The 22,565-nt window shown below is 40.4% G+C and overlaps 1 protein-coding gene across 2 annotated transcripts in view; it reads left to right on the top strand.

Moving 5' to 3' along the window:
* Positions 1-22,565, top strand: part of HTR1F (5-hydroxytryptamine receptor 1F) — a 105,359-nt gene that overhangs the window by 14,037 nt on the left and 68,757 nt on the right. Inside the window, exon 2 of one of the 2 annotated variants that reach the window (XM_010399497.4) lies at positions 9,874-10,059. The exons of the other annotated variant lie outside the window; for it this stretch is intronic. The gene's annotated coding sequence lies outside the window, so the exon portion shown is untranslated. The remainder of the gene's footprint in view (positions 1-9,873; positions 10,060-22,565) is intronic. 2 annotated transcript variants of the gene reach the window in all.

The raw sequence follows: 22,565 nt of genomic DNA, 5'->3' as shown, positions 1-22,565 counted from the left end.
GGGTTTAACTTAATCCTCTGCCAAAATGCATCATCTTGGTGTCACCATTTAGTCTCCCTGTGTCTCACTGTCCTGACTCATAAAGCAAGGTGAGGAGCATTCACCTGACTGACAAAGAACCGGGAATAAAAAACACATTGAACAGTAAAAGTTACTTGATCTCTGTGAGGATGGACCATTGCTCACACCGACAGATCTTCCTGTGAGGAGCTTCCCTGCAGCTTCAAGTCAGGGTTACTCAGTCTGTTCTCTTGGTATGGGAACAGGCAAAATACCTGCAAATAAGTTTTAGGCAGGACATACAGTTCTGGAGGCCTCCTCATAAGAGACGTGCCCCTGATTTTATCTATAGCCAGCCATGAGTTTAAAGGATGAGGATTCACAAGTGGTGGTTTGGTCTTACAGCTCTCCCCTCCCACCAAGCTGACAGAAGGCTTTCACAGCTGGTTCTGCAGACCTTCACAAGACCTTTCTTCTTCCCTGCAAGCAGCAATGTCAACTGAACATTGATTTTCAATGTGGTTTGCATCACTGAAACATTGACACTTTAATTATCAGGAGGCCCTGCACAGGTTGGAATTAGAAAATAATTGTAAGTACTCATATCACAGAGCTTAGTACAGCAATTCCCAAAAAGTTATCTGAGCAGTGACACTTTGGAAGCTTCCTTACTGTAGTTTTTGTTCTTACAAAAGTTTTCAGTCTTTCTGTTCCCTCACACAGATTCTCTAATGTCTAATAAGATGTTGAACACATGCTGTGGCCTTTCCATTAACAGGGGCTTGCCTTGTATCTACTTGTTTTTATCAACGGCAAAGGGATTTTTGATCTCTCTGCAAGTTTAGTTGAAACTGGACAATGAGTTCAAAAGGAGCTCATGGGGACTGACAATGGCACAATCTTGTAACTCTTATTTCCCAAGGAAACTGGATTAAAAGGAAGCATCTATGTGGTAGGCTAATTCAAACCTTCCCTTTTGTCAGTTAAAAGAAAGTGAGAAAATAGATTTTTACACAATGTTTACAAGCTGAGTTTCAGTCAGAGGGAAACTGACTCCTTAAATTATATATTTTTCTCATTAGTGGGTCTAGAAGAAGGACAGGTTTATGTTTTTTGATAACTAGAAGAAATTAGTGTTTTAAAGTTCCTTCTTCTATTAATTACTGGCAATTTGCTTTGTCAGGGGTTTCCACGGCATGGTGTCTCCTTTGAAATAATTGCAAAATCATTCTCTCTTTAAGGTTGTTTTGAGCAACATGATGGAAGTCTCCCATAGCCTGGTTTCCTACTGGAATTTTTATCCTTCTTGATTATAGGCTGTGTTCCCATGACAATTCCTGTACTCATGCATCCCAGAATTAGCTCCTAACACGTTCTAGCCTGATGGTACATTAAGCCCACTCAGTGCTCTGCAAACTACATGTACGCTCTAGGCTCTGAATATGTGGGGAGAGGAAGGTCTCTAATTTGGGTATTAAGGCTATGGGATTTAAAGATGGGAGAAGGGATGGGCAGAAGGTAGTGGAGGAAGTAAAAGATGCCTAGGTTTATTCCTTTTTAAATATTTTTTTTTTAATAGAAATGCCTCACATGTGCAGGCTAAGAAGGGTATGTAAGAGCAGTAAGTATAAACTTTTGGTGAAATGGAACACTTGCTTGAAAATGACATCACTTTATCTTCAGAGTCAGCTGACAAGAACAGCAAATTCTGTGTTTTGAGTCAACTTCCCTGCAGCTTTCCTTCACTGAGCCCTCAGTTTACCTGCAAGCTCCCTGTTTCCATGAGGAGTCTGTGTGACATTCCCACTTTAAACACCGCAGCATTCCAGCTGCAGAACTACACACCTTCCTAGAGATCTCATCTTAGTCCAAACCTGAGGAATCCTAGTAAAGACCACCTCAAAAGGAACAACTCAGTGCTCAGTCCTAGCTGCCAAAACAGTGCCAGAGCTGATGGTAACATCCAGCACTGCCAGGAGCTGAGAAGGGAACACCTGGATGCTCCACCACTGCAAGAGAAGTCAAGGTCCTTTGACAAAAAAGTAGATGCTGGTTTGGCTCCAGACAGCACTGGAAGATCAGCATTGTATTCCCATGTTTTGCAGACAGCACTAATGTTTCTCAGCCAAGGCACAATGAATTTTCCAGCCAGGACTCCTGATGGATCTTCCTGGACATCCAGCACTGCTACCAGAACATGGTTAACCACTACAGCTACTGAGAGCTGCTCACTGATTCCTTTCCACCAGCAGTTACAGTTCACAGATTAAAGCTGTTCTGAGGCTTTCTGGATGTTTTTGCCCCCAGCCTGTTCTCAAGAAGCTGTCCAGACTGAGGAAGCAAAACTCTTCAACATGTTTCCATCTGAGAACAGCCTACCATCTCACCATCTGTCACAACAGCACTTTCTAACATTTTCTTCTCCCTCTTGGTGCTTCTTATGCCTCTTCAAAGTTTGCCCTCTGGCATTCTCCAAATGCCACAGCAGTGTTCAGCAGTGAAATATACCCCTTGGGACACTTGCGTTTGTGGAGTATCAAAAAGTCTCCTCCCTCCCAGATTTTTCTTGCTCAGTATGATGGTACCACAAGGGTTAAAAAAAAAAAAAATACCCAAAGCTGCTTATAATGAAAGCATGGTTAACAAGATGTCAGGTATAGGAGAGAATGCAATTGAGATTGTAGTTTGCTTTAGAGTTTGTATGATGCTGTGAGCCTTCAGCCACCTTTAACTTCTACAAGATACATTACCCAAAGTAAGATATGTAAAGATGCCTACAGATTTTAAGATACTCAGTTTGCATTAATCACAGTCTCGCACTATTAATGATTTGAATTCAGAAACAATAACGCAAAATGTCTATTTTTTGCTATGCTATTTGCTCAGACCTTCAGATGACCTAAACCTAAATTTAGAGGATAATACATTCAAAGTCAATAGTGTCTGAGGGGTCCCCTATAAAAGTGACATTGACCTCTCATCCTCACAGAACCTCTGTGAGGAGTTCCCCACAGAATAATCGCTGCCTACTTCACCAGCTGTCATCGCCATCTCAACAAGACCCTTTCTGTTCCTTGGTGACAAACCTCCTGATCAGATCTGTCCCACACTTCAGGGGCATCCTACAGAGTTGCACCAGGAGGTTACTACCTATTTCTTCAACTCTCATTCATTTTCTGATAATTCAAAACCATAGAGGCACCCGCCCAGTCCCTGAACCAATGCTGGTCTCCAGGCTGAGCCCAGAGGGAGACCATGGGAGGGGAATTCCAGGAGTGAGGGAAAAACATTGCATTAGTGTTGCTATGGAGATGAAAATTAGCACAATAACTATTGTGTTCTGTTTCAAAGCTTCCCAGTCTCCAGTTTTAACTCCTTCCCCTACTCTACTACTGCTTTAGATCTGCCCCAGCAACATCCCAGCACACCTGACAGATTTCTGGGCCAGGAACTGGAAAAGGAGTGGCAGAACACAAAAGAACATGAAATCTGGGCAGGGACCAGAAAAGGAGGAGGAAAAAAGTGAGGGAAGGTCTTGTAGAAAGAGGAGATGATAAAATAAAATTGGGGGGGGGGGGGGGGGGGGGAAGATAATTTTAAGAGGTAAGGATACGGAAAAATTGCTTTTAGAGATGGTGCAGAAAGAGAATTGGAAAATACTGCCATCTTTGATAGGGTTTATGTTTCTCTTCCCTAAAGCTGTCACTGCTTATGGATGAGTTGTTGTTGACCTGAGTTCAATCCCTTCCATAAAATCACCTGGGCTGTAAAAGTAATGTCCTGCCCTTCTGCAGAAACACTGGACAAGCATTCAGGCAGGGTAACACAGATTCAGTGGAGCTTGTAGATGAAAATTAGGAAGACAAGGCATTTATGATCAACTAGGCTTCACAACTGCCCAGAGGGGCACTAGAGGCAGAATCACCAGCTGTGTAAAGTGTCTCTGAACATACCTTTCACTCACAGAAAATGTTGTCTCTTGCTGCCACAGCCCTCATGCAAAACTCAGTGAACAAGCCTTGCTCTGTTACCTCTGGCTCTGCAGCAAGCACCACCTTTGTTCTTCCACTCTTCCAAAATCCCATTCCTCTGCAGCCACCGAGGGCACAGCTGAAATTTTATTTTGCCCAGCCAGCAAAAGGCACTACAAAGCAGGCAATGAGCAGAGGATAGAATATGTCTCCCAGGAGAGCAGCAGGCTGCCTGGTCCTGCCCAGCCACCCTGTGCCAGGGAGCAGGGCTCCAGCTCCAGGGAAAGTGGGTTGCAAAAAGGGCCTAAATTGTGGCCAGGGGTATTCACACTCATACCCTCATCCTATATCACATCCATTCCTAAAAATGAATACTGATTTCCTGAGCCCAGAAACGGAGCTATTGGAAGTCCATTTGGTGCAGGCAGAGCTCACAAAAATTGCCCCTTAGACTTTATCCTCCTTTGTCCAGACTGACAAAGCCACTGACTGTAGTGGCCAGCTGTCTGTGCCATGTCACACCCAGACAGCAGTACCCCCACAGGGATCTCAGGGCACCACCTTCCTTCCCTGCTGCTGACAACAGCTGGAGAATGGGCAGGGTTTGCACAAGACACACGAATGATATAGAAGACTTTTGAGCCTATGTTGGTCTCCATTCCCAGCATTCCCAGAGCTTCCTATATGATTTCTAACCACCCTTTGAGGAGGTAAAATGCCCACAATAAATTTCCCCCAGCCCTTCAATATGAGAGACTAGCCAACCATCAGACTAACTTTTTTTAGGGTGCTATGGTGTCAAAGACACACTGCAGCGCAGATTTAAAAGGGTAGTGACGAATGACAAATCTTGGCTATTAGTTGCTGTGCAAAAATTTTCAAATAAAACCATAATTTCTCATAACTTGCATTGCAGGCAAGCCTTCAAAAGCAGAGAGATGAATGTTTTCCCTTCCAGAGTTTAATGAGGAGGAAAAGCCTTCATTCATTTACTGATTTATAAGGCATATTTTGTGGAACCTCAAAAAGTCCAAAACCAGAATAAGGTTCAGTGGGACTATCAGTCCAACTAAAGTTTCACAGTTACCATCTCATTTTCATCTCCTTTTCCCCCTCCAGCCTTGCAAAGGAATATAGCTTCAGACTAAAAGTCCTACATCTGTTACTTCTGAAGGCTCATTCCCTTGCTTTCTTGTGAAGAAGTATAGAAACACTTTTCTGAGAAAATTTCAAACCAGACACAAAACACAGACAGAAAAACCACTCTTTCAAGCTCAGAAAGTTAAGGAACAGGCTGCTGCAAATCAAGCCTTTCAATTAAAGCTTCTCCAGTCAACAAAACCTCAGACTATCTTTTTCTTATTAAAAGATTATCTTATTTAAAAATGGTCAGTTTAAACTTGAAACTCACATGCGCTCTGGAATGGCTGAAGTCTGAAAAGAAGGGAACCATGGGGTTGGGTGAATATGCTACTAATTACCCCTTTCACTGAAAGTCTCATTTTCTTTGTATGAAATATAATACATAAAATTGTGACAAATAACTAAGATCTTCTAATTGAGGAAGTATCAGGAAAGGGAGAAGCAGCAGGGTATGGATTTTGTTCACATGCCAAAAGCATGGTATATGAAATGTCATCGTGAAGTTCCAAAACCACACTGAAGAGTCTTTCTTGGCAGCTGATAAATTAGGGAAGGTTCTTATCAGCTTAACTCTCTAGCAGTGCTGAAAGTTTTAAAATCATCTTTCTACCACATTTCCCTCACGCTCTTGGAAGACACAACAATGAAACCCTTTATTTTGTGAACCTTAAAGAAGAACAAGAGATTACCAAGAGATTACCAAGAGATCTTTTTTTGGGTACTGTACCCTAACTTTTCTGGATTTCTGAGAAGTTTTTCTTTAGGATGATTTACTTATGTTTATCCCTGGACTTTTATGTACCACACAGAGAGTGCAAATTTTTAACAACAGAGTACATGCTTATGTTTCTATTCAGGGATCACTTCACAGATAAAACACTTGTATGAATGCCTAAATTAGTTCTCAGTCACAATAAAATAACCCAAGTACCCAAACTACAAACACAGTTTTGGAAAATGCTATGTTAGACTGGGGCCATACTGTCTTAATCTAGATATTCACATCCTGATCGTGTCACTGAGAGAGGATTGGTTTTGCAAGAAAGATTAATTTCGTTTTCCCTGTAACGTCATGAAGGGTTCTAGCTACTCCACCTAATTTTGTACAGTGCTGCTATTAGTATCATGTCACAGACAAAACTTAGCCTGACGTGTCAGGAACCTGGGCATCATCCATATTAACAAATCCTTCTTACACAAGACTTATTTTATGCCTTTTTTAAGCCTTGAAACAACATGGTCAGTGTCAAGGTACAGGGAACGTTCCCACCTTTAGTGGAGGGCTGGAGTCGATGAGTTGGTATGTCATGAAATAGATCAGATGTGCCACAGTGATGGTCTGGTACGTGCAAAGCCACGCCTGGGTCTTTGAACAATGCCTGCATGAAAAGCAGTAGAGCTTCTCAGGGTGCTCTAATCCACCTGTACCGGTGCATCCTATAGGAAACATGGTGCCTCCCGGGGCTCCGGCACGAATGCCACCTGATGGTGAGCGAAATGTCCCAGGTGATGTGAAAAAAAGCAGAAATGCAGGCTGAGCCGTGTCAGTTTGACTCTTGAACAGGCAGAGTCGTGCCCCACGGTGCAGCAGAGAGCTGCTGGATGGCGACACTGCTTTCTCTCTTTCAAGGAGTGCCGTGCACTTGGGAAATGGAGTGAAGCCTTCTGCCCATAATGACATGTACGGCTGGGGTCTCCCCATGGTCATGTCAAAATCATGAGTGTCGCACCAAGTGCTGTGCTTTGATTGCGGTGTTTTTCAAGCCCATTTTCACTTTCCCTTACACTGCCTTTTCAGCTTTGATCACAATGCAGCACGGCTAAAGGCACCTGAGAAACATTGCTAGGCAACAGATGCTGCAAAGGACAGCTTCCCCTCCCCTCACACCGAGGTGGCAAGAGACCTTACAGTGCTCCAACTTGCCTGCTACAAAATATTCAAGGCAAAACTGCTTAGTTTTATGAAGGCGGTCAGTTGAAGCAAGAAATTACTTTGAAAGTAGGAGTTGAAAACAAACTGCAGTAGGAAAAAAAGAGGCAATTCAAGGAAATGAAAGAGAAACATTATGGGAGACAACAAAAGGCAACATTAAATAAGGAGTTATTAGATGTGTGGGAGCAGGTAGAGAATATGAGGAATGAAATTAGCAAAACACAGGTACAAAACAGATTTGAAAGCTTCTGCATTAGCAGAAATAAATCTAAACTTAATTTACTGTCCTTGTTATAAAAGTTTATTTACTGCTAAAATTCTGGTTAGTGTTCGTTTTACAACACCATATCAAAAATTATGTCTACCATGAGGAAACCAATACTACTGTTGTGTTTCTCTTCTGAATTACCCAAGCACTTCTCATTCATTTTTGCTCAGTCCATAAATGTCACCCATGGAGTAAATAGGAAAGTTTCATTTCATCACCATTTAGGAGTCAACATAGAAGTTACATAAAGCCACATAAATCTTTATAGAACACGAATGGGTATTTCACACAGAATACAGCTTGAAAGCCACATATAAACAGAAACAAGTACATAGCAAGAAATGCTAAGTAAGCAGAGAGAATGTTCCATCTGTCTAATGAGAGTTTCCTTTAGGACAACAAAAACAAGCTGCTAGAGTAACCTGACCTGGAAGCTGTGAAGCACAGCGCAGCACCGTATTTAGGAAATGTGTTTTCATCGTTTGAATCCTTAATTGCTCTCTTAAATGTGTAAATAGGCTTGCCCAGTAGGATGAACAGTGGCAACGAAAACAGATGTTGGGTATGAAGAACCAACAAGTACCGAGCAGCAAATTAAGCTGAGTCTTAGAAATTAACAAATGCAGACTCACAGTGAAAATTAGACTTGGCAAAGGATATTAAAGTAAACGGGGGGGGGGAATGGAGTTACTATGCAGGAAGGACAGGACAGAGATTAAATATAATCCAGGTACAGCCCAAAAACTAAGTTAATACTTTGTGCCTCATTTCAGTCAGAGGAGATGAAGTTGAACATGGAACAAAAGGCAGAATAGCTAAGGGAAATCAGGTTAGGAAAATTGCTAAGGAGCTTATTTGGTCTTCTGATACTAAATAATCAGCACAGCAGAATTCTGAAAGAACAGGATGCAAAATAGCAGGTAGAGCAACTACTTCCAATAATTCTTCTGGGTCAATCCATTCTTAAGTGACCTTACTATTGCAAAGAGGTTGCTGAAAGACTGAGTTTGCCAAAGTAGCAGCTGAGGTGAGGATAAGGATTCTGTCAACAAACATGCAGTTGAAGTAAAAACCAGAAAAGGGAAAATAATATTTTAGCTAAAGGGTAATGATGACATGAGAGCAAACAAAACATGAAGTTAGAAAAACATATCCAACCTTCAGTGCAATGAGGTTGGGTTTGGGGAACAATCTTCTGAGGGGAATTGGCATAGAAATATTTAGAAATGGAAACTGATGGGTTTGGAAAATTAATTTAGAGATGAATTTGCCTGAGGTGGGTGAAAGAGAGACCATTCCTAGTCCAGCAGCAAATGGGTCTGTTCTTTCTATTCTCTCAGAAGGCAAAGGTTTCTCTTGAACGTGCTGACATGGCACAGACTGCCAGCTGTTCTTGGAGAGGAGGGAGGAAATGGAAAAGTCAAGCCCTGCCTGCTGTCACAGGGGCTGAAATCCCTACATGGCTCACCCTCCACTCATGGAACTGACCAATTCTGCCTACATGAGAGGCACACTTAGGGAAAAGCAACCAACTATTTTCCCTCAATCAATTACTTTTTAACAGAGCTTGTGCAGTTTGTCAAAACTAAACCAAACTGTTGACAGTGTTGAAATATGAGAATAGAATGCAAGGCACGAGTCTCTTCAGATAATTACTGTTATGCTTTTCAAGTTTCAAATACATAGAATATTCCCTCTAAGGGTTTAACCAAACTTGAGTGTGTTTTGTTTGTGAACTCTTCAGCCAGCTCTCTCTGACACTGGCACATCACTCTGATAAGTCCCTTTTTATTTGCTTCAACACACCCAGTTAAAATATCTGACTCATTTCACAAATGCAATTTAAGGGTTCTTATTTAAAAGCTTTGCAATAGTCCAAGACAAAAAGGGTTCTGCAAATGAAGAATAAAGTTGGCTATTCTATTTTTGGAAAATAGGAGGGCAGTGCCAATTAGCCTGCAGCAGTCTGATGGCAAAATTCCCCATGCCCTACCAGGCAAGGTCACTGGACTTATATCTACATGTTGACACAACCTTTTAATGCATATACCCATTTAAAATAATTATTTTGCATGTCAAGCCATATATTCTTCTTCTAAGTTCATTTCCACTGTGTAATGGATGGCTTGAAATCCAATTTAATTCATTTTCTTGATGCAATTTTCTTCCATGTCTACCATTTTCAGTGCATATTACATCTTTACTACTTCTGAATGCATCTTATTAAGTAATAATTGCAAATATATATATACACCATAAATTTCAATTCTGTAGTTTCTCCTTTCAGTCATCTCTAATGTTTGTCATTTCTGAAAGCTTAAAATAATCTGTTGAATAAATACACACTTCAATTGTTCTTCAAACCCACTGAACAAAGACATTTCATAGCTAACTTGCATTTAGTTATCCCTAAAACCAATTCCATTTTCTATTGAATCTTCTTAATGGTTTTTTTGCCTTTATAACAATTGATATGCAGTTATGCAATTCAATTGGACCACAGAATTTTTTTCAAAGCTGGAAATGAAATTTACTAGCATCTTTTTTCTCATCCTCAGAACATCAGTTTGAGGTATTTGAAACACTGCTACAAACCAAAGTTAAACAAGAGAACTGGGGGTTGTGGGAAGATCCAGAGAATCTGCTCCCCTTCTCACCCTGAAGCATGAAGGGGACTGGAAGGATGCTGGGACATTGTTACCCTTACATCCCACATGGAGGAGAGTTCAGGAACTGGATTTTGGGTAAGAGTGTTCTGTTTGGTTTTGCAATCCTCATATGAAGTGCCTCCTGCTTATGCAAAACCAGTTCTTTCAAATGATTCAACTTTAAGAAGAAAATTCTTAGATTTAACTGCTTTAAAATAAAGCAAACAAACAAACAAGCAAACCACTCTATCTTAAATCTGGCTACCTCACAGCCATTAAATTTCACAGACCTTTCCATTAAAGCTGGCTTTTTTTCTGCAATTGTGTTTCACAGAAGGGACAGGCTGCTTATCAACAGGTTTTTCACATTGCATTTGAAGGTGTTCTGTACCCGACTGTGCCGTTCTAAACAGATTTAACTTGATCGAAACAAAATCTTCCAAACAGGGTGGTAGTGCTTTCTACTTCCATTTAAACGATAGTTCTGCCTGCAAAGTGGCCATAAAAGCAGCAGGCAGGAACTTTATAAGTTGTTGTCTGTCAGTTATTCCCATGTAAAGCATACATTATCTGCGAGTTAAATTTGGTTTGGTTTCCCCAATCTGTCAGTGCTACCAACTCAAGCTGACAATCAAGCAGCGTCCTTCTCATGCATAATTACCTTTAATGAAGAATTCTCTGGCCCAGCTGGTTCACTGACACTTGAGCACTCTTTCCTGCCAGTATTTTTTGCACAGCCAGCACAGACCACAACTCAACAAACAATGCCAATGACATACAAGAAAACGTTGAACCTGGTTTACTGTCAGCATATATCCTCTGCTGGGCTTGCACACCAAAGAAAATGGTTAAAACATCAGTTTGAAAGGCAAGCAAGTAGCTGTGCCTTTGAATACACATAAATAACATACTGAGTAGGCGGTAATTTCACATCGAAGTGGGATATGTTAGATAAAGTCTCAGAGCAGCTTTTGGAATACCTGGGACCGAGTGCTGCTTTCGCATTCATTTTACTCTGCCCTTTGCTGAACACTTGTAGCACCTTCTCTTCACCCAAACCTGTGGAAAAATGTTCTAGGACAAATAAGTTTTCAGGACTTGGAAAGAGATAATTAGACAATTGGTTCAGCTTTCTTCTTTAAGAAACAGTATACATTTTAGCACTTAAACATCTCAGTTTTGTTTTCATCCACCTTTGGCCTTAGAAAGTTGGAAAGTTTTATATGCATTGTGCAGAGGTAACAGCAAGGCCTGAGCACAGGTAGAGTGTTCTTTATCTGATACAATAAGCAGTTATTTCAAATTGGAAGCAGCAAACTGATAGCTGCTGCTTAAAGAATGAAAAATGTGTTTCATAAAACACACTTTACCACAAAATATTTGTCTTATATCCAACCCAGCGGGCCAGATCTTGATTTTCATTTGGAACACTGGTCAGGAATCCCCGCCAGTGTGAGGTCAATATTCAAGCCCTCATGAGCAGGAGTGAGCTGATCTCGCCATTTTTTTCCTTTGTTCATACAGGGTAGCATACACTGGTTCCTGCAATCACTATTTACTTTTATTGTACTGCTATCTGCTTTTCACAGTAATTTATGGAATCCCATTACACACCACTCATCTAGCAGCTAGGAAACACCCATAAATTCTGCTCTGATGAAAGACCACTGTGTCACTCATAATATCTGTGAGACATTTATGTTGTACCCACTCACATCCAGAAGTCAGCCAGTCCCTTAAGCCTAAGTGATTGCTTTCAGTGGCAGATGAAACTGTCTTCCTTACTTCTCCAGATGCATGAATTTTTTAGCTTATTGCTTTTTTTGGAGGAAAGGGGATCAAAGTAAAGATGATGATAAATCTCTCTAACTCCATCCGTATCAACATCTTCAGACATTAAGATGAAGAGCTTGAAGTATGTTTGCACAAAGATTCTTTCAGCATTATACTGATCTGCAAGAAATGATATATGTACTAGTGTCAGCACTGCAGAACTTTATAAATCTGCTCGAAGGTGAAATTGTCAGTTAATAGCAAATAATCCTAACATTTGCTAACACAGCCAACAGAGGACTGTTTAAAACAGACAGATTGTTATTTACATCTGTGCCAGATGGGACAGTTTGAAAAAGGTTTAACTGCTCTTTAGTTAACAGTGAAAATATATTCCTCAGCACCCTCAAATAGTTTTAAATTGCTGAGATTTTTTTTTTTTGAGTAAAATTTATCTGCAAATATTTTCGTGTTCCTGCTGTCGACTACAATTATATGTGCCTGTAAATAAAAGACAAACTGCCTACAGAAAACTATTACTGGAGCTCACAGAGTAAAAGCGTTAAATATTAATAAATTAATACATCAATTTCATACAAAGTGAGCGAACTTTGTGGGAAAACTTGTGTGTTATTTACAGTAATACATTATTTTAACATGATATTTATCCTGCACTATGCATTGGTGGGGAATTAGTGCCATCTGTGCGGCTAGCTCTCAGATATATGGTTAATAACTAAACCATTAAGGAAGGGGCATTGAGGTGGTGCTGTTTTGATTCAGTGTTATTTTCATATTTATCTAGACTCTATATCTTTCTGCTGTTTTCTTCCACCCTTTTACAGTATCCTCTGAGAAATGTACAATTACGTTAACAAGAGGTTACTCCAGAGTGGCTGGAGTGATGGGGCAGAAATCACAGCCTGCAGAGCTGGACACATCTTTATGGTTTAAAACTAAAGGAAGTGCTAGCTTTTCTGTAAAGCCAGAAGTAATCAGTAAAATACTGTGGTAGTGTTCTCATCAGTGCTCCAGTGAGGCACTACACAGGTAGTTCATATCTGAGCAGCAAGCTATACTGTTTTAAAAATTTAGAAATTTCTAAGACTTTAGAAATTTTGTTAGAAGTTTTTGTGAACAGGACATGTACCTGGTGAATATGTCTGGGAATATGTCTGTGTGAGCTGCTTTTTATTTTTCTTCCAAAACAAGTATATAGGCTAAAGCACCTGAACTCCATAATTATCTCCCATTGCCCCTTGGGTATGATTAAGCTCAGATTTTCAGTAAGATCTCTGGGGACATCACGACTTCAGTCTTTGGCTTGTCTGCCAAGACTTCTGGCAGCACTATCAATTATTTTTAGAGGTGCATCCCAGGATCCACTGAAACCTGGGGAAAGCTAATTTTACATACACTGAAACAGACATTGTTAGCTTGGGCTGGATTTGAGGCATCAGCCTGAAGAAGCAGCTTTAACCACAATTCCCAGTTCCCTAAGAGCCTAGGGACAAGCAGAAAAAAAGAAAAAAAAAAAAGAAGCACAGATAAAGAAGATCATTCAGGGAATAAGCTTGCCCTTCCCTATGGTACTCCAAGGCATGATTTTTCTGAGGTTCAGAATGCCAAAATCATGTCAGCAGGTGGTTTGGGATGCCATGCTGAGGGGTGGAACAAGGGCACAGGGATTGCTGGGGTGGTGCCTGGACTGCCCCAAGCACAGGGGCCAGATCCAACCCCACAAAACCACGAGGCAACACTCCTTCTCCCTGTGGCAGGGCTTTCTTTGCTCCTCTTGGCCTCACACATTCAAAGAGGAGAGAAAACAGTTTTTGTTTTTAGATGCACATAACGCATTAGTACCATGCATTAAAGTGAATAGAAGCGCAAAGTTTTCATTTTGATGCACACCAGAAGCTTATGTTTCTCTCATGGAATTGCCTAAAGCATGAATTTTAGCACAGGTGCAGAACAGAATCTTTGAATTTGCATTGGTATTTTAAGCACTATGTGCTCCCTTCAGAATTCTTATTGCATTTTGAATGTACATCTAAGGAAACCCAGTGAGAACGTGATCTAACCTTTTATTTGCACAAGCAGTTCGGACAGTCACTATTTTATTAGCTGTAAAACCATTTAGCCTGTGCATTGTTTCTACTGTTTTGTGCTGGAAACACAAATTACAAGATTCTTGTAAGGGTAAACCAATATTCATTCACTTTTGGTTTACCACAGGGGTGGATGGGGGTGGCAGAGTTAGCCACTGCTTTTGTAACACTTACGGCTACCAAAAATGATTCTCTTGGGTTTGCCTTTTGGGGTGGGGTTTTTGTTTGTTTGTTTTAATATTGTGTAAATAAAGGCAGTCTCTATCACTCAGGAAGAATGTGGAGTCAGAAAACCCAGTAGACCAGCTGGAGAAACTTAAGAAGAATATTTCTTTTGCTTTATTTTCCAACTACAGTAGCTCTAATGGCAGTGCTAGAAGCATTAGCACATTGGATCAATAGCCAAATGAAATCTACTGTTCTGGTCCTTTTTTCACTCTTCAGTAGATGAACAGGGAAAAGAAGGAATAGGGAACAAAGAGTTAAAAAAGAACCCTCTGAGACCTCAAAGATGAGTTTAAGTTCTCTTGTTCTCATTTTAAGATTAAATTTGCAAGGTGATAAATGCAGAGCTGTTTAGTTGTGGTAATTTCAGATTTGGCACAGTCCTTTGTGTACTGTGCACAGATCAGGAAAGGTCTATATCCTGTTTCCAAAGTTCTCACTTGCGACTTTGACTAAATAACTTACACTCTCTATTGTCATTTACCATACACCTTCAAAAGAGATGTACTGTTAGGGAACAGATCTTTTTCCAGGACTGTGGAAATTGCAGCCAGTTACAGCACTTACAGAGTTCTGGGACAGTTACAGGCCCCCTAAAAAACTTCATTTATGGTGGCTCCTGATTGTGGGGAGGAGCTGCTGCTGAGCACAGGGCTGTAGGCTCTACTCAGAGCTCTGAACTGACCCAAAAGTAGAACCTCAGCTATTTCACTCCTTCAGGAGGTTTTAGAGTAGGGACCTGCAAAAAATATGAGCTACCTAGCACCTCCTCATCCAGATGGATTCTGGACTACATGTTTAAGTATAAAAGAATTGCCACACCCCCACTTTCTCTGTAGAAAAAAAAATCCTAGCTTAGTAGAGGAGATTTGCCAAGTGGTATTGCTGATCCACTTTAAAGCACACTGGATTTATCACAGCCAATTTCCAGCCCAACCAGATATTCATACAAAATATAATAGTTCAGCAACCATATATTTTCTATAAATCTATTTTTTTTATGAAGTTATATCAATTGGTGCCATTGAGACAAGATTTTCATACGCAATTTAGAAACCTATTCAGGCAGGCCATCCCATACTCTCTTTGCAGCCAATAAAGAGAAAAAGATGAAATTTAAATCTTCTCATCTGTTTTAGACATTTTACTTTCAGATGTAAAGCACTGCACTGTAGAAAGACGATGGAACATATAGAAAATGAAAAAAAAAACCCTCATAGATGAAAGATCTTCACATTACGTGTGTCTAAAGAGGAACAGTGGAGATGGGGGAAGGTTTAGAGCATGAGGATTTTGAGGAGCAGCTGAGGAAGCTGGGGTTGTTTATCCTGGAGAAAAGGAGGCTCAGGGGGACCTTATCGCTCTCTACAGTTCCCTGAAAGGAGGGTGGAGCCAGGTGGGGATCAGTCTTTTCTCCCAGGTAACAAGTGACAGGATAAGAGGAAACAGCATCAAGTTGTGCCAGGGGAGGCTTAGATTGGATATCAGGGAAAACTTCTTAATGGAAAAGGCTGTCAAGCCCTGGAATAGGCTGCCCATGGAAATGGTGGAGTCACCATCCCTGGAGGGGTTTAAAAGGCGCGCAGACATGGTGCTTAGGGACATGGTCTAGTGGAGGACTTGGCAGTGCTGGCTTAATACTTGGACTCAAGGGTCTTTTCAAACCTGAAGATTTCTATGTGTCTACATTTAAGGAAATTTCTCCCTTCCCTGGAAGTTTTAAGTCTGCTGCAGGACTAAATTTCCATTAAAAGTAGAAACCGCAGCTCTTCTTTTAAATGGATGGATTAAAGTTGTACAAAAAATCATATTCCTCTCAGAATTGTGTCACTGGAAATGTTGTGTTAAGTTCGTCAGGTAAAGGGACTCTCTTACGGTAAAAATGTTCTCAGTCACAGACTGAGCTGGTTCAGGACAAAGTGGAATGGAGATTTTATGAACATTTACTCCTCCTAAATAAAATTATTAAAAAAAAAAAAAAATCAAACCAAGAAGTTCATTTCAGGGAAGCATAATATGAGAGAAGAACACTACACTGAGCATAAAAGATGTCTTGCTGATCTGAAAAACTTTTAATTTCACCACATATTCTCTTCCAGATGTAGAGTTACCTCACCCATGCCACTGTCGGTGATTTTTTTTTTAGCTTCTAGCATTACAAGATTAATTAGTTGTTCATCAACCAAGATGAATATATGACATACTGCAAGATGATATTGCCACTATTGTGGCTTTTAAATAAATTTCTGACATTTGATATTTGTTGGATCTCATCTCTTGATTGCTTAGCTTCCTTGTTATAGCCCAAATTGTCTTTACTCACGTTACTCCTTCAATAACTCCTACAAGAAATTCTTGAGACACCAAACAATTCTTGCACAGCATTTCTGTTCACTATAAGCATTTTATTTCAGCACTTCAGATATTAATTTTCTATGCAGCAATCTATTCTCTAGCTTTCTGTGCATTTGAATTTGTAAAGCTCTGGTAAAACTTTTAAATTTTCAGATAAACTTTTCTTCACAAGGCTGTGTTTGTGTAGTACAGAGAGCTGCCCACCTCCTTCTATTATCAATGCATCTGAGTGCACATGCTCCAGTGGCAGCAGAGATGTTGTTTAGTTGGTGCTATTTTCAGACATCAAAACACTTTGCAAACATTGTCTTTAGAAACTGAAAGGATAAGATTTTGGAGTATCATTAGTGCCTTTCACTACAGAATTACCAAGGAGAATAGATAGCACAAAGCTTCTGAAGGAGCACAAGGTTATGATTAGAACACACTTCTTTCTATATTCAAGCTCTTCTTTCCTTGACAAGCTGTGCTTTGGAGACACACATCAGACGTAGTAACAATCCTTTTCTAATGCATTTCTAAAATATGTAGGTATTGAAAATACGTTGGTGTAGAACAGGGCTGTTTGGCTTCTATGCGTCTCGTCAGGGAGAGAAGAACATCATCTGCTCTTCCCTCCATCTTCTCATGCCTCCTCCATCCCACATTCTTTTCAGCATCCCTCACAGCTCAATATTCCCTGAGTGACTTGTGTTTGGTCCCTGAAAGCATATCAGATGTAGACTTGTGGGAGTCATGGAATGTAATTTTTTGTAATCTGTCACTATTAAGGAATAGAACAGTGGCTTTTTGGTTTCGATATATCCACTCTATACACCATCAATAATTTCAAGTTTTTGCAATTAAATGCATTTTGTTCTATGGTTCAATTTGTACATTTACCTGCTTCTCCCCCATAACTAAAAATTATCTGATAAATAGTCTAGTTATAGACAGGAGATCAGAGCAAAGTCTGCAGCATTTTACCACAAAGCTATAGGGAAGCTTCCAGATCATCCTCTAGTATGGCAGGTTGGAGTGGTGTTTTTAACACTGACTTTGTTTTTGAAAGCACTTACTCAAAAGAAAAATCAGGGATTAAATTGTTTATAAAATCAGAACCTGTTCACTTTACAGTATTTCTATTCTATTCAAATTCGTGTTTGTTTTGGCTTTTACACATTTTAAATGCATAAAAGATTTGTAAGTCCGAGTACTGTGTCCAACTTAATTATCTTAGTTAGTTCTGCATTTTTATTTATGGCTTTAATCCAAAAGAGTTGATTTGGCAACCAAACCCATGTCAGGGCTTGTCTTGCTGTTGTAACCAAGATCATTAACCTACATGGGCCACATTTTAGGTTTTATATGGGTCTCAGGAAAGTTTGGAGGTTTTAGTTGATCAACAAGCAAGATTCATGTTTTTATCCTTAAATATAACCTTGCAGAATCCTGCACAACATGAATGGAGCTCTCAGGATTCTGTGCCAAGAGGTAATAACACATTCTTACAAAAAAAAAAAAAGGGAAGGTATTTTACAGTTTAGGAGATGGAATTATTTAATCCCTAATCACTGTTTGACTAGGGATCAATAACAAGGATTCATACTATTTCCATAGACATTATATCAAAGAGGTGGCTAAAAGGAGGAAAATCAACTTGCACTGGTCAATCAGCATTTGGCTGTGAGGTGTTGGTGTGATGCAGGTGGGGAAGAAGCTAATGACATCAGAAAATGCTTTAGGCAAGATAATTTTGGAAGAGAAAAAGACTGTTGTTAAAGACTTCACTTAAATGCTATTTGGACTACTTTTCTGACCATTCACATTCTGAAAAAAGTAATGTAAGTTCGAATGGGTACAGAGGAAGAACAGAAAAATGATTAAAGGAATGGAAAAGTTACAAGAGCTTGACATGCCAAAGTTGAGAGGGGGCAGACAGGAAGATGAGAGAAGATATTTTTTCAAAGGCATCAGTAAAAATTCAAGTAAATACAAACTCGCAATGTATCAGCTAGAACTGGAAGCTGGGCAAGGAAAAAAAATTGTTTCCATGCTTATCAGCATGAAGCTCTGGATCAATCTTCCAGGGAAAGCAGCTGGGACAAGGAAGTCTCAGTGTTTTAAGACAGGGTTCAATCACATTATACAGGGATTTATAAACGTAAGAATTGCTGAAGACAGAAAACCAAGTCTGTGCTACAGGTTCTTGAGTTGTTTGTGCAGCAGTACAGCCAAAACAATTACTATAAAAAAAAAAAAAATACACCTATACTGTATTAAGCCTCTGCATCAGAATTTCTTTAGTTTACCTGCCAAGAGCAAAATGTTCTGTCCACCTTTGGCACATCATTTGTTTTCCAAGTTTTTTTTCTCCTGCCCCAAATTCTGTGAGATTAAGTCTAGAGTGTCTTTCAGCATTCATCTTTATTGCCCCAAATCTGGCCCCACTGGCCGGCTGCAGCTCAAAACCAGCTGTGAATAGCACGTGCCAGCTTGCCTGCCAAAATTCAATTCCCAGGTCTAAAGGCAGCAATTCCCCTCCGCTTCCCTCAGGCTAAACCGAACCATTTCAGCACCAGCTAAGAAGAGCAAAAAGCTGAGCCAGAAAAAAAAAAAAAATCAAAAAAATAAAGCCGCTCACTACCTTTAACATGAGAGAAAATCTTTTGGACCTCTGGACAACTCTTGTACCATATCACCTACTACTGCAAGCACTACGGCTTTTACAACATTTTGTTTGTCCGTGGCTTCTGTCATTTTACCACATATGGCCTGTCTTGGTAACAGCATTATCAAGCAATTTGCTCCTGGACTGCTTGCAAACATGCAAAGTAGATGTTTTGCAGACCTTCTAAATCAGGCACCTGTGGTCAAGCAGCCTGTGCGTGCAGGAGGCTGGCACAGGTCTCCCAAACCATTAATAGCATTTAAAAGAAATTTAATCCTGTAAAACAAATAATTGTAGACGTGGAACGTATGTTTATGTAAGTGCTCCGAAACAGCAGTTGAGCTCTTCTGAAGTTGATGGTATTTACCTCAGACAGGAGCACTTTTCAAGCTCTGTTTGTAAATAATTGGCAGCACGCTCTACATAACTTGCTCTGAGAATTAGGTTGCTAAAACACAGTCAAATGCCCACATCAATTTCCCAATACCCTTCCAGCTCAGCATCCAATTTTAACACCTCCTCCTTGACCAGCAGCTCTGGCTGACAACAAACTCCTGAGACCTTTTCCTACTTATGATAATACATTCAAGTACTCACTGCACAGAGAGCCCAGCGAGCTTCTTCCTCTCCATTGACGGCTCTTACTGGCCTTGGCCTCTCCCCAGCTTCACTTTGAAACTTCCCCTTCCCCAGGTGGCCTCCAAAAACCACCTGGCCTCAGCCAGTCCCGTGACCTCCCCACCCAGGGCCCAATTGAATTCAGCTGGGGCTGATCTGCCCCAGCACACTCCTTACCTGAGTCACCCATGTAAAGCGGGAGGGAATGCACTCGGCAGAATATTCTACAATGCTATTAATAATTGGAATTGTTTTAACTGAACAAAACATGCTGCAAAATGAGTAGGCAGTAATGGTAACTATTATCACTTGCACTATTCATGTGCAGTGACAAGGCAGTATGACCTAACTGCAGCTTTCCTGTAAGTTCAGCTATTAGAGATATCACAGCTGTGATTTCCAAGAATGGTCTTGGCAGTTTGGACATGCTGCTGCCAAAAATAATAAGTGAATTGTAAGTTCAGTGTCACAGCCAGCTTTAAACATTAATTCATCCTCTGATTTTGTTTACTAAGATCTAAGATCTCTGCTTTTACTTTTCTATAACCACAGTCTTTGCTGAAAGAGAATCTTGAGGATGTATGCAGGAGGATTCCTTCTCAAAATAGGAATAGACCAAAAATTAAATGACCCATATAAATGGAGGAGTGAATTCCACATAAAAGCAGAATTAGTATGCTGATGGAAAGCAAACAGGGAAAAAAAGAAAAAGAAAACAACCATATCCTTTATTTAATAATGGTTTTTCATTACAGTTTTCAAAAGTGTGACCTCATCTAGCCCCAGATTTTGGTTTGAAAACTGTGATGAAACTCCCCAGGTGTGGGAGTTACAATATAGACTATCAAGGAAAACAATATATAGATAGATACAAATCAAAACAGAGGAAGATGATCTATTTAATCATTTACATAGGGCTTATAGTGCCTTATGGTTTCTCCCAAATATCACTCACTGTAATATCAGAGATTCATTTTCTCCATAGAATAGTACTTTCAGAGGCAATCATCTACCAATTAGTATTAATTAAGATCATAAGATATGAAGTATTGTATAAGAAGCAACTCTCTAGGGTGAGAAACACTAAACCTTAATGGGTTGAATCTAAGCACTCAAGCCCACCCTGCTATCAGTATCCACACAGGCAGTCTCTTGCATCCTGCAGGTGCACCCAACCTGGTTCTTTTCTTCCTTCCCAGGAGTTTAGAAAAGGAACCTGAAACACTGATTTCAGACGTGCCACTGCAAGAATTTGGGTCATGTTGCACAATGGATCTTCTGTTTCCAAGTGGTGCTGATTATTTTCAACTTCAAGATTGAAAAATGTGTTCATGCTAGGGAATCTGTGGGAAGTTGTGAGCTAGGTACATCTATTGATAGGTCCTTCAGCTCAGAAATGTTCCTTCCCCTTCCAGCAGTCACATCCTGGAGATCAGGACGGTCCCTGCAGGCTGTGTGTCTTTAGTGCTCTTGTCACCAGGGGAAAGAAAAATAGGAAACTGGAAAATGAAACTGGAAAATCTACAGATGAAAACTGATGATAACAATAGGGACGGAGATTAGACAGGATCTTTGGTAGGGGAATTTGAGCCACCAGCAGCCCTGGAGATAACATCCAGTAAGCAACAAAGAGCTGACAACAAATGTCACAGCCCTAAGCCAGGGCAGCCAAACCCCTCGAAGTGAGAGGTGACAGTGGGTGTTGATATCCTCAGTGCCCCGGCAGGGAGTCCAACCCTTCTGTGCATAGCAAGGCAGCTCAGGGACAGGAGAGCAAGGGTCAGGAGAAAGACAGTTCTCATATATACATACACTGGAGGAATGGGGTGAGAAGATGGATCAGTTTATTTGTAGAAGATTATAGTGTCAAACCCACTGATTTGGAAGAAGAACATCAGCCAGCAGGTTGGACTGCATGCTGTGTGGAAAGCAATGAGGAAGATGAAAGGGAAAAATAACAAAAAGAAGCAGCAGCTAATGGAATCAATTTCTGAAAATGAGCCTAAAGAGCTAGAGATGCATGCCCCTGCCATGTAGAGGTCTAAATGTGTGTAGGAGGAGAGTGGGGGTGGGAGTTCACGCAGGCAAAATCTGACATCAAAAACTGACTCTGTCTATTGTCTAAAGCTGCTGAAACCCCATCCCTAAAGAAAGCATGCTTTTACAGAGATACTCTTCTAGCAATTTCTTCACTTCCAACACTTTATAAAAGAAATTCAGGAAGAAACTTTTTAAAATCATGATGGAAGTAAACACTTACACCATTAAAAGGTGACTGTTAAAGCAGGTATGACTTGAGTCTATTTTCATTTTCTAAATCCAAGAAACGGTGCAAAATCAGAATATAAAATGCTAGAGAGAAAGAGCTCATTGCTAGAAGGTCATTTAAACAAGGAGCTTCTTAAGAGATGTAAAACCACTTCAGTGTTATGTAATCCCAGTCACTCAGCAGGGTGTCAGAGACCTATTCTATCAACAGATATCCCTCCAGACTATACCAACACCTGAAACACTGAAAAACACTTATTTATGCTTTTGTATTTTATAGTGATCACAAAGAAAAGCCTTCCCTGGTTTCTAGGTGTTAGGCAACAAATTCCACCCAGTTCTGGGAGGCGATCTCTCCTGCAGATGCTGTCGTGAACCCACAGAGCAGAGTCAGAAATGCGGGGCCTTATTTGCAGCCATGTAATCCTATCACTTACTGAAGGGAAAGCAACAATTGGAAATCAAAAACGCTTCATGGTGGACACCCAGATCTCTAGAGACAAGCTAACAGCAGAATAAATGCTCTGAGTCATGAACTAGCCAAAAGGACAGCTACTGAAACGAGGAAAAGCTGAAGTCTGACAGAGTTTGGGTTTTTCAGCATT

Source organism: Corvus cornix, chromosome 1 (genome assembly GCF_000738735.6).
Source record: "Corvus cornix cornix isolate S_Up_H32 chromosome 1, ASM73873v5, whole genome shotgun sequence".
NCBI lineage: Eukaryota > Metazoa > Chordata > Aves > Passeriformes > Corvidae > Corvus > Corvus cornix.
Note: the sequence above shows the minus strand (reverse complement) of the source record. Positions and strands in the feature narration are given on the sequence as shown.